Here is a 10,000-nt window from a genome sequence, read left to right as displayed (position 1 = left end):
CTACTGGAACTCGCTCTACTTCGGAAAGGGTATCCTTGTTGGAAGGGCGAGTGCCAGCTGCTATAGACGATATTCTCGCTACAGTAAACAAGGAAGGCCTGGTGCCAGTGACCGATTTACCAGAGATTCTGGATAATTTTGTTCGTGTACTATTGCAGGGCACGGGGACAGATATCGAAGGTGCGACAGGGTATGCAGAGCCCGGCAAAGGGAGATGTTAAAGCTGGGAGGCAAACGATGGGTCTGGCATCATCTTTGTCCCCCGGGGGAAAGCAACTTATGGGTAGGGCACAGTCGGTTACGGGTGGAGGAGATGTACAATAAGCTGGTAGCTCTACCATTTGCCTGTAGTGTCACAATGGGGGCCACGCCATGAATGATTGTACCGCTCTAATTAGGATGTTAAGGAGGGTAAGATCGGTCGGCGGCCCCAGGCTCAGGTTAAGTGTGCATATTGTTCACGTATAGGTCACGGTGTTGAGGCTTGCTCAGTTTTTCAGAGTGATCTGCAAGGATACCGTGGAGAGCAACAGGCCAGTGGTACTCGGGGGGCATCACCGGACAGAGGGATGGTCGCCGGATCGAGGGACAGGAGGCCAGGTAGTATGTTATGTTTTTACTGCCAGCGGCCAGGTCACATGAAGTTACACTGTCCATTGCGTCTGCAGAAAAAAGAGGGGGGTCAGGGCTCCCCACCTCCGTATTCAAAAAAACGGGGGGAGAAAGGGGAACAATTAGATGTTTTCCCTTGTGTAGCTCCTCATAGTACAGGTGAAGGGGCTCTGGCTAGGGCAGCAGTTTCTCCTTTAGGAGAAGGGAGAGTTATCACTGTACAGTCTTTTGGTACAGGGTTACTTAGTAGTTTTTGGTGAACAAACGAAGGTCGTGTTTGATACGGCAGGGGAGTGTTCACTAGTTTGTAGTAGTTTTCTACAGGGAAGGAAATTAGAGGTAAGAGATTCCGATCTTAAGGTCAGATGGGGTGGTGTCACTGACATAGGCCAAAGAGGGGATGTTGATATTCCACTGGAGTTTGGGCCAGTCAAGGTAAAGCATTCATTTTAAGTGGCGGATTCATGGAATCTGCCAGGGAAGCTGCTGTTAGGATGTGATTTTATAAGGACACATCAGGTAGTATTTGTTAACCATCCACCTCAACCCATCCAACTGTCGATCGAAGGTCAACGGGTGGATGTGGTATGGAGTCCCGAGGCAGGCTCAATTGCTACCGAGGCTTGCGGTTGTAGGGGGCCCCCTACAACCAGTCCGGGGAGATCGACACCGGGGACGCCTGGTGCGTCGGTCCCTGGGGAGGTAGCAGGAGCAGACCAAAGGGTACTCATAAATGAGGAGGAGGACACTGGATATAGTGGGGTAGCTACCTTAAGAGAGAGCCAGATTTTAGAGGCACAGTCGTGTGGGGTGTTAGAGTTAGAACTCGGTGGGGATGGAGAGGTTCCTGGAAGGATAGGTTCCATGCTGTTTATACCACGGGAGTTCGCTGGCTTAAGACTTTCGGAGGGGGTAGTCGGGATACGACGGTCCGGAAATAGTCTTTGGTTCAGGGTTCCTTATGCAGTGGAGGAGGATTTTCCGGTTGAGGTAGAGTCAACGGTCTGCATAGGGGACGTCGTCGAGTTGCAAAAACGTCAACTTGACGAGGACATAGTTGCGATAGGAGCTGTCAAGGCTAGCATAAGTACTACAGACTCAAAGGTAGTTAGGTTGCTAGAGGAGGTAGATAGCTGGTTCGCAAGGGGTTCCAAGGAACATGACATGTTGTCAGGGTTAGTTCGAGAGTTTCCAAGAGTGTTTTCTCTGGATGACGAACCACTGGAAATCTCTGATCAGTTTTTCCATGAGATTAGGGCAGAAGGACCACCTATCTATAAGAAGTCATATCCGATCCCTTTAAAGTATAGGGAAGAGATTAGGCGCCAGATCGAGGATATGATGTCGCAAGGGGTGATTTCACCGTCGCGGTCTCCTTATAACAGTCCTTTGGTACCAGTCCGGAAGAGAGACGGAAGTCTAAGGCTGTGCTTGGATTTTAGATTGTTAAATGAGGTAATTCAAGATGATAGGTATCCGTTGCCACATATAGATACGGTCTTACAACGAATGGGTCGGAGTAAGATTTTTTCTTGTCTTGACCTTCGTCAAGGCTATCACCAAATTCCTTTAACTTCACAAAGTAGGGAATTTACGGCTTTCTCGACTCCGGAGGGACACTATCAATACAATGTGCTACCTTTCGGTTTGAAGGATGCTCCTGCCTCTTTCCAGCGTATTATAAACCAGGTTCTCACCGGATTAGTGGGAGAGGTTGGGTTTGTATACTTAGATGATATTGTTGTTCTTGGAGACTCATGAAAAGAACACTGTGGAAATTTAAGAGCAGTGTTGGAACGGCTGAAAGAGGCAAGTCTCGTATTAAAGTTGTCGAAGTGTAAATTTTTTAAGCCCCAGGTGGATTATTTGCGCCACATTATCTCAGGTGATGGGGTGAAACCCCAGTCACAAAAGGTCAGGGCGATGAAGGAGTATCCTCTTCCAACTACCATGCGAGAATTGCAGGCCTTTTTGGGCACTGCAAATTATTATCGTAAGTTCATTAAAGGCTTTGCAGATATAGCCAAACCATTAGTTGACTTAACCAGAGGATTTCGCTCGGTAGAAAATAAGAGTAAATTAGAGTGGAATTCCAAGGCAAAAGAGGCTTTTGAGCTTCTGAAGGGAGCTTTGAGCGAGGATATAGTTCTGAGCTTTCCGGATTTCAATAGAGCTTTTGTACTAACTACCGATGCCAGCAAGTTTGCCATCGGAGGGGTCCTCCAACAAAAAAACGATGCTGGAGTATTGCGACCTCTGTCATATTTTAGTCGGGCACTTAAAGGGCCAGAGCTTAATTATAGTACAATAGAGCGTGAGGCTTTAGCTATTGTCTATGGACTTCGTGTGAATCGTACCATTCTTCAGGATTATCCAGTGGAGGTCCATTCGGACCATCGGCCTTTGCGGCATTTGTTTGCCACTAAGGAGGGATCAGACCGGGTGGCTAGATGGCAGATGGCCATAGCTGATTTTGACATTCAGGTAGACTATATCCCGGGAAGGGATAACGTTGTAGCGGATGCGTTATCCCGTATCAGACAGGCGGATCATCCCATCGATGATTGGGTAGTAGGGGCCATTACTAGGAGCAGACAACTTGCTAGAGGAGCAGTAGAACAAGCTGGTGATACAGGAAGTTCTCTGGCTGTGTCAAAGGGAGTAGGGGTCCCAGAAGTTATAAAGGTATGGTCCATTGAGGAGTTAAGGAAGGCTCAAGAAGTAGACCCCTTTTGGAGTGTGGTAAGGAGTCACCTGGTGGAAGGTGTGGCTTTGCCGGAGAGATTTGGTAGACGTCTTCCTGGAAGTATAGACGGTTACCAAGTTCGGCCAGATGGGCTGCTATATAACGTTCATGCGAACGTGTATGGGACAAAGATTTTCAGGGTAGTAGTACCAGAAGAGTTTCAAGAGGTTGCCTTGCACCTGGCACACAGTCTTCCTATCTCTGGTCACGGAGGGGTGACTGCTACGCTGGTGAGGCTGGAGAAATTTGCCTTTTTTTTTAAGGGGATGAAGGATGCAGTGCAGAGGGATGTTACACGTCTCGAGGAGGCTCAAAAAAGGCTGGAGGATTCGGTTGGGTTGTTAGACTGGGCAGTCAAGGGACTGGGAAAATCAGTGGGGGAGACCCAACGGTTATTTTTGCTTAGTCTGACCTTGGAGAACTACAGATCAGTCTTAAAAAGGATACGACAGGACCAATATGCATTAATGGGAGGGTTCAAGGATGCGATTAAGGGACATTTGTCACCGGAACTATTAACCCCAGATGCAATTTTGGACATATTGTTACAGCTCTCACGGGAGGGGGTACACTTGATTTTTCCTCCCCGAGAACAGGATGTTCATTTGTATTATGATCTGATACATGTGACGGTCCGGCCCGGGATTTCCTCTGGACAGCTGATTATGTATCTAGCGCTTCCCCTGCCAGGGTTGGGGTTGGATGTTTTCAGTGTCCATAGTTTTCCAAGACCTGTCGTGGAGACTTCTTTTATCCAAACAAAGATATCTGCCTCGTACTTGTTTGTTTCAGAATCCCGGGACCTGTTTATGGAAGTGGATTCCTTGGATTCCTGCCGTGCAGTTAGGGCTGGTCTGTATCTATGCCCAGCGTCTGCTGGACTTCACCGCAGAGGGCATGTGCGATCATGCTTATCGGCCGCCTTCTTCAAGGAAGACAAGGTGGAAGACATCTGCGATGAGGTGGTGACGGACCACTTTGCGCCAATTGTGGTGAGGCAGGGAACTCGATGGATCTACAGTGTGCCATACCCCATTGAGGTCTCTGTTTCCTGTCCGGGAACACACATGGCGGAAATCACAAAACCCAGGGAAATGTTGGAGGGTGTAGGAGTCCTTCGTCTGGCTTCAGGATGCCAGGCTACATCACAGGATTTCTTCATTCCACCAATATCGTCTCTGGAGCATCAGCAGGTGGTTACGGTATTACCAAAGCCTGTCTGGCAGGATCTACGAGGAATGGTGGATCAGGACCTACGAGATGAGATATTGCTTGAGGACATGCTGGGAGACACTGAGCCTGGGACGCCTATAGTGGAGGCATCCACCCTCAGGGAGCGGGCTCGGATCAGGGCTCTCCTGAAGTCGAGCTTGGAACAAGACCACTTGCAGTGTTCTGTGGGGATATCCTGGACCATCATCATCATTCTGTGGGGGATTGCAATGGCCGGCCACGGCTGGTGGTTTTTCAAGTTCTCAACATATCGTCGGTGGTGCAGTCGACGAGGGGACTCAGAGGAGAGCGTCCAGAGATCAAGATCAGGGTCGGGTGGCTATCGAGCTGCCGTTACGGCGGCCAGTACAAGTTTAGTGGCAGTCTATGAGTAACTTGCCGCCCCTTCGAGGTGTTGAGCCGGGGGTGAGGTGGGTAACTCCTAGACGGCCTAGGGAGCTCCGACCCGGGACGACATGATCGAGGACGATCATACTTATAGGGGGGGAGTGATGTCGTAAGACGACGAAAGAGTAGAAATGAAAGACGAAGATCGTCGTGCGTCGTTGAGGAGGTACTCCGTCTGCGCACGCGCGACGACGGGAGAGGGGAGAAAGAGGAGGAGGAGACAGAACCTCTCCAGACAGGCACGCGACGAGATGGACGGACACCTGCTAGTGACTTTGGTAGGGAAAGTGTAGATCTAAGTTGTGTGGAGAGATACTGGGCGGTGAGTCTAGTATTGGAGAATAGTACAAGGGGATATTCTGTGCACAGGAATATTCGGTGTGCTTATCACTTGTTGATAAGGGAAATTAGAGTGGAATATCCGTGACAGGTTTTGTCACGGTTATTACCGGAAGGTTCTCAGTAATTAGAGTGGAATATCCGTGACAGGTTTTGTCACGGTTATTACCGGAAGGTTCTCAGTAATTAGAGTGGAATATCCGTGACGGGTTTTGTCACGGTTATTACCGGAAGGTTCTCAGTAATTAGAGTGGAATATCCGTGACAGGTTTTGTCACGGTTATTACCGGAAGGTTCTCAGTAATTAGAGTGGAATATCCGTGACGGGTTTTGTCACGGTTATTACCGGAAGGTTCTCAGTAATTAGAGTGGAATATCCGTGACGGGTTTTGTCACGGTTATTACCGGAAGGTTCTCAGTAATTAGAGTGGAATATCCGTGACGGGTTTTGTCACGGTTATTACCGGAAGGTTCTCAGTTTAAGTGTATAACTCTAGTTCTTTGTCATTTGCTCAATTTGTATATATATAATTTGTTATAATTTACAATGCATATATAAAATACATAAAATAAAAATAGTAAAATAAGATTCTTTTCCTGTAGGCCTTTTGGGACGATTGAACACTTTTATGATCGTTGGGTCACAGAGTCATTCAGATGTAAAGTGGTTTCCAGTTTTACCCATTGAAAGAACTGGTGGTGGCAGTAATACCTTAATCGTAACAGATGTGATTATAATTCTATATTTACAGATTAATCTACATTTTGTTTACGACAGTGGTGGCGGCGGTGGTGCTGCTTTTCCAGTTTCACGTTACTTTAAAGGGTTGTTTGTATAACCTCCAATTTTTTTTGCAGCTACGGTTCCACAGGACGTTGTCGTAGTACATTTTTATTGCATAGACAGTTGGTTTTAAATTCTCATATTCCTTTAAATAAGATTTTTGCTTGTATAATATCTTATTATTTGTAAAAGGTAGTTTTTATTTTCTACAGGGTATATTTTCCTGTACTTTGTAGTTTTGCGGGCCTGTTGCTATATAAAATCTCACCATATCCCGCATTCTTCCCCCCCCCCCCCCTTTTGGAGCTACAGAGTGTGGTCGGAGGGTTGTTTACATCTACGCGCTGCTGACCTTTGACCGCGTTGGCACAACGTCAGCGGTCACTAGGCGAGCGGCCCTACCGAGACCTTGGGCATGAGGGACGGGGTACCGGGGTATCTGGGTGAGGGGAGCGGCGCGGCCGGGGTGGATCGGTGGTGTGACCGGTGACGTCAGAGCAGACTGCCCGGGCAGTGTCACGGGGTGTCGCGGGACAGCGCGGTCAGGCGGAGCATTCCGTGACGTCACGGGCGAGGAGGTCGCGCGGGAGTGCCTCCAGGGCGGTGCGGTGTTGCCGTTTGCAACTCGGTGTCTGATTTTAGTTTTTGTGTTGTTGTTTTCTTCGGGTGTTTGTCAAATTTTCGCACATGGACGAGAGTGGGCTGAGGAATGTTTTAGGAAGGGCGGCAGAGGATTTAATTAATTTTCTGTTCCCTACTGGAACTCGCTCTACTTCGGAAAGGGTATCCTTGTTGGAAGGGCGAGTGCCAGCTGCTATAGACGATATTCTCGCTACAGTAAACAAGGAAGGCCTGGTGCCAGTGACCGATTTACCAGAGATTCTGGATAATTTTGTTCGTGTACTATTGCAGGGCACGGGGACAGATATCAAAGGTGCGACAGGGTATGCAGAGCCCGGCAAAGGAAGATGTTAAAGCTGGGAGGCAAACGATGGGTCTGGCATCCTCTTTGCCCCCCCCAGGGAAAGCAACTTATGGGTAGGGCACAGTCGGTTACGGGTGGAGGAGATGTACAATAAGCTGATAGCTCTACCATTTGCCTGTAGTGTCACAATGGGGGCCACGCCATGAATGATTGTACCGCTCTAATTAGGATGTTAAGGAGGGTAAGATCGGTCGGCGGCCCCAGGCTTTGTTCACGTATAGGTCACGGTGTTGAGGCTTGCTCAGTTTTTCAGAGTGATCTGCAAGGATACCGTGGAGAGCAGCAGGCCAGTGGTACTCGAGGGGCATCACCGGACAGAGGGATGGTCGCCGGATCGAGGGACAGGAGGCCAGGTAGTATGTTATGTTTTTACTGCCAGCGGCCAGGTCAGTATGAAGTTACACTGTCCATTGCGTCTGCAGTAGAAAGAGGGGGGTCAGGGATCCCCACCTCTGTAATAAAAAAAAACGGGGGGAGAAAGGGGAACAATTAGATGTTTTCCCTTGTGTAGCTCCTCATAGTACAGGTGAAGGGGCTCTGGCTAGGGCAGCAGTTTCTCCTTTAGGAGAAGGGAGAGTTATCACTGTACAGTCTTTTGGTACAGGGTTACTGTTGTTTGACTTAGTAGTTTTTGGTGAACAAACGAAGGTCGTTTTTGATACGGCAGGGGAGTGTTCACTAGTTTGTAGTATTTTTCTACAGGGAAGGAAATTAGAGGTAAGAGATTCCGATCTTAAGGTCAAATGGGGTGGTGTCACTGACATAGGCCAAAGAGGGGAGGTTGATATTCCACTGGAGTTTGGGCCAGTCAAGGTAAAGCATTCATTTTTAGTGGCGGATTCATGGAATCTGCCAGGGAAGCTGTTGTTAGGATGTGATTTTATTAGGACACATCAGGTAGTATTTGTTAACCATCCACCTTAACCCATCCAACTGTCGATCGAGGGTCAACGGGTGGATGTGGTATGGAGTCCCGAGGCAGGCTCAATTGCTACCGAGGCTTGCGGTTGTAGGGGGCCCCCTACAACCAGTCCGGGGAGACCGACACCGGGGACGCCTGGTGCGTCGGTCCCTGGGGAGGTAGCAGGAGCAGACCAAAGGGTACTCATAAATGAGGAGGAGGACACTGGATATAGTGGGGTAGCTACCTTAAGAGAGAGCCAGATTTAGAGGCACAGTCGTGTGGGGTGTTAGAGTTAGAACTCGGTGGGGATGGAGAGATTCCGGGAAGGATAGGTTCCATGCTGTTTATACCACGGGAGTTCGCTGGCTTAAGACTTTCGGAGGGGGTAGTCGGGATACGACGGTCCGGAAATAGTCTTTGGTTCAGGGTTCCTTATGCGGTGGAGGAGGATTTTCCGGTTGAGGTAGAGTCAACGGTCTGCATAGGGGACGTCGTCGAGTTGCAAAAACGTCAACTTAACGAGGACATAGTTGCGATAGGAGCTGTCAAGGCTAGCATAAGTACTACAGACTCAAAGGTAGTTAGGTTGCTAGAGGAGGTAGATAGCTGGTTCGCAAGGGGTTCCAAGGAACATGACATGTTGTCAGGGTTAGTTCGAGAGTTTCCAAGAGTGTTTTCTCTGGATGACGAACCACTGGAAATCTCTGATCAGTTTTTCCATGAGATTAGGGCAGAAGGACCACCTATCTATAAGAAGTCATATCCGATCCCTTTAAAGTATAGGAAGATTAGGCGCCAGATCGAGGATATGATGTCGCAAGGGGTGATTTCACCGTCGCGGTCTCCTTATAACAGTCCTTTGGTACCAGTCCGGAAGAGAGACGGAAGTCTAAGGCTGTGCTTGGATTTTAGATTGTTAAATGAGGTAATTCAAGATGATAGGTATCCGTTGCCACATATAGATACGGTCTTACAACGAATGGGTCGGAGTAAGATTTTTTCTTGTCTTGACCTTCGTCAAGGCTATCACCAAATTCCTTTAACTTCACAAAGTAGGGAATTTACGGCTTTCTCGACTCCGGAGGGACACTATCAATACAATGTGCTACCTTTCGGTTTGAAGGATGCTCCTGCCTCTTTCCAGCGTATTATAAACCAGGTTCTCACCGGATTAGTGGGAGAGGTTGGGTTTGTATACTTAGATGATATTGTTGTTCTTGGAGACTCATGAAAGAACACTGTGGAAATTTAAGAGCAGTGTTGGAACGGCTGAAAGAGGCAAGTCTCGTATTAAAGTTGTCGAAGTGTAAATTTTTTAAGCCCCAGGTGGATTATTTGCGCCACATTATCTCAGGTGATGGGGTGAAACCCCAGTCACAAAAGGTCAGGGCGATGAAGGAGTATCCTCTTCCAACTACCATGCGAGAATTGCAGGCCTTTTTGGGCACTGCAAATTATTATCGTAAGTTCATTAAAGGCTTTGCAGATATAGCCAAACCATTAGTTGACTTAACCAGAGGATTTCGCTCGGTAGAAAATAAGAGTAAATTAGAGTGGAATTCCAAGGCAAAAGAGGCTTTTGAGCTTCTGAAGGGAGCTTTGAGCGAGGATATAGTTCTGAGCTTTCCGGATTTCAATAGAGCTTTTGTACTAACTACCGATGCCAGCAAGTTTGCCATCGGAGGGGTCCTCCAACAAAAAAACGATGCTGGAGTATTGCGACCTCTGTCATATTTTAGTCGGGCACTTAAAGGGCCAGAGCTTAATTATAGTACAATAGAGCGTGAGGCTTTAGCTATTGTCTATGGACTTCGTGTGAATCGTACCATTCTTCAGGATTATCCAGTGGAGGTCCATTCGGACCATCGGCCTTTGCGGCATTTGTTTGCCACTAAGGAGGGATCAGACCGGGTGGCTAGATGGCAGATGGCCATAGCTGATTTTGACATTCAGGTAGACTATATCCCGGGAAGGGATAACGTTGTAGCGGATGCGTTATCCCGTATCAGA

Source organism: Penaeus chinensis, chromosome 5, assembly GCF_019202785.1.
Source record: "Penaeus chinensis breed Huanghai No. 1 chromosome 5, ASM1920278v2, whole genome shotgun sequence".
In the NCBI taxonomy this organism is placed as follows: domain Eukaryota; kingdom Metazoa; phylum Arthropoda; class Malacostraca; order Decapoda; family Penaeidae; genus Penaeus; species Penaeus chinensis.
This window is presented reverse-complemented; position numbering follows the sequence as displayed.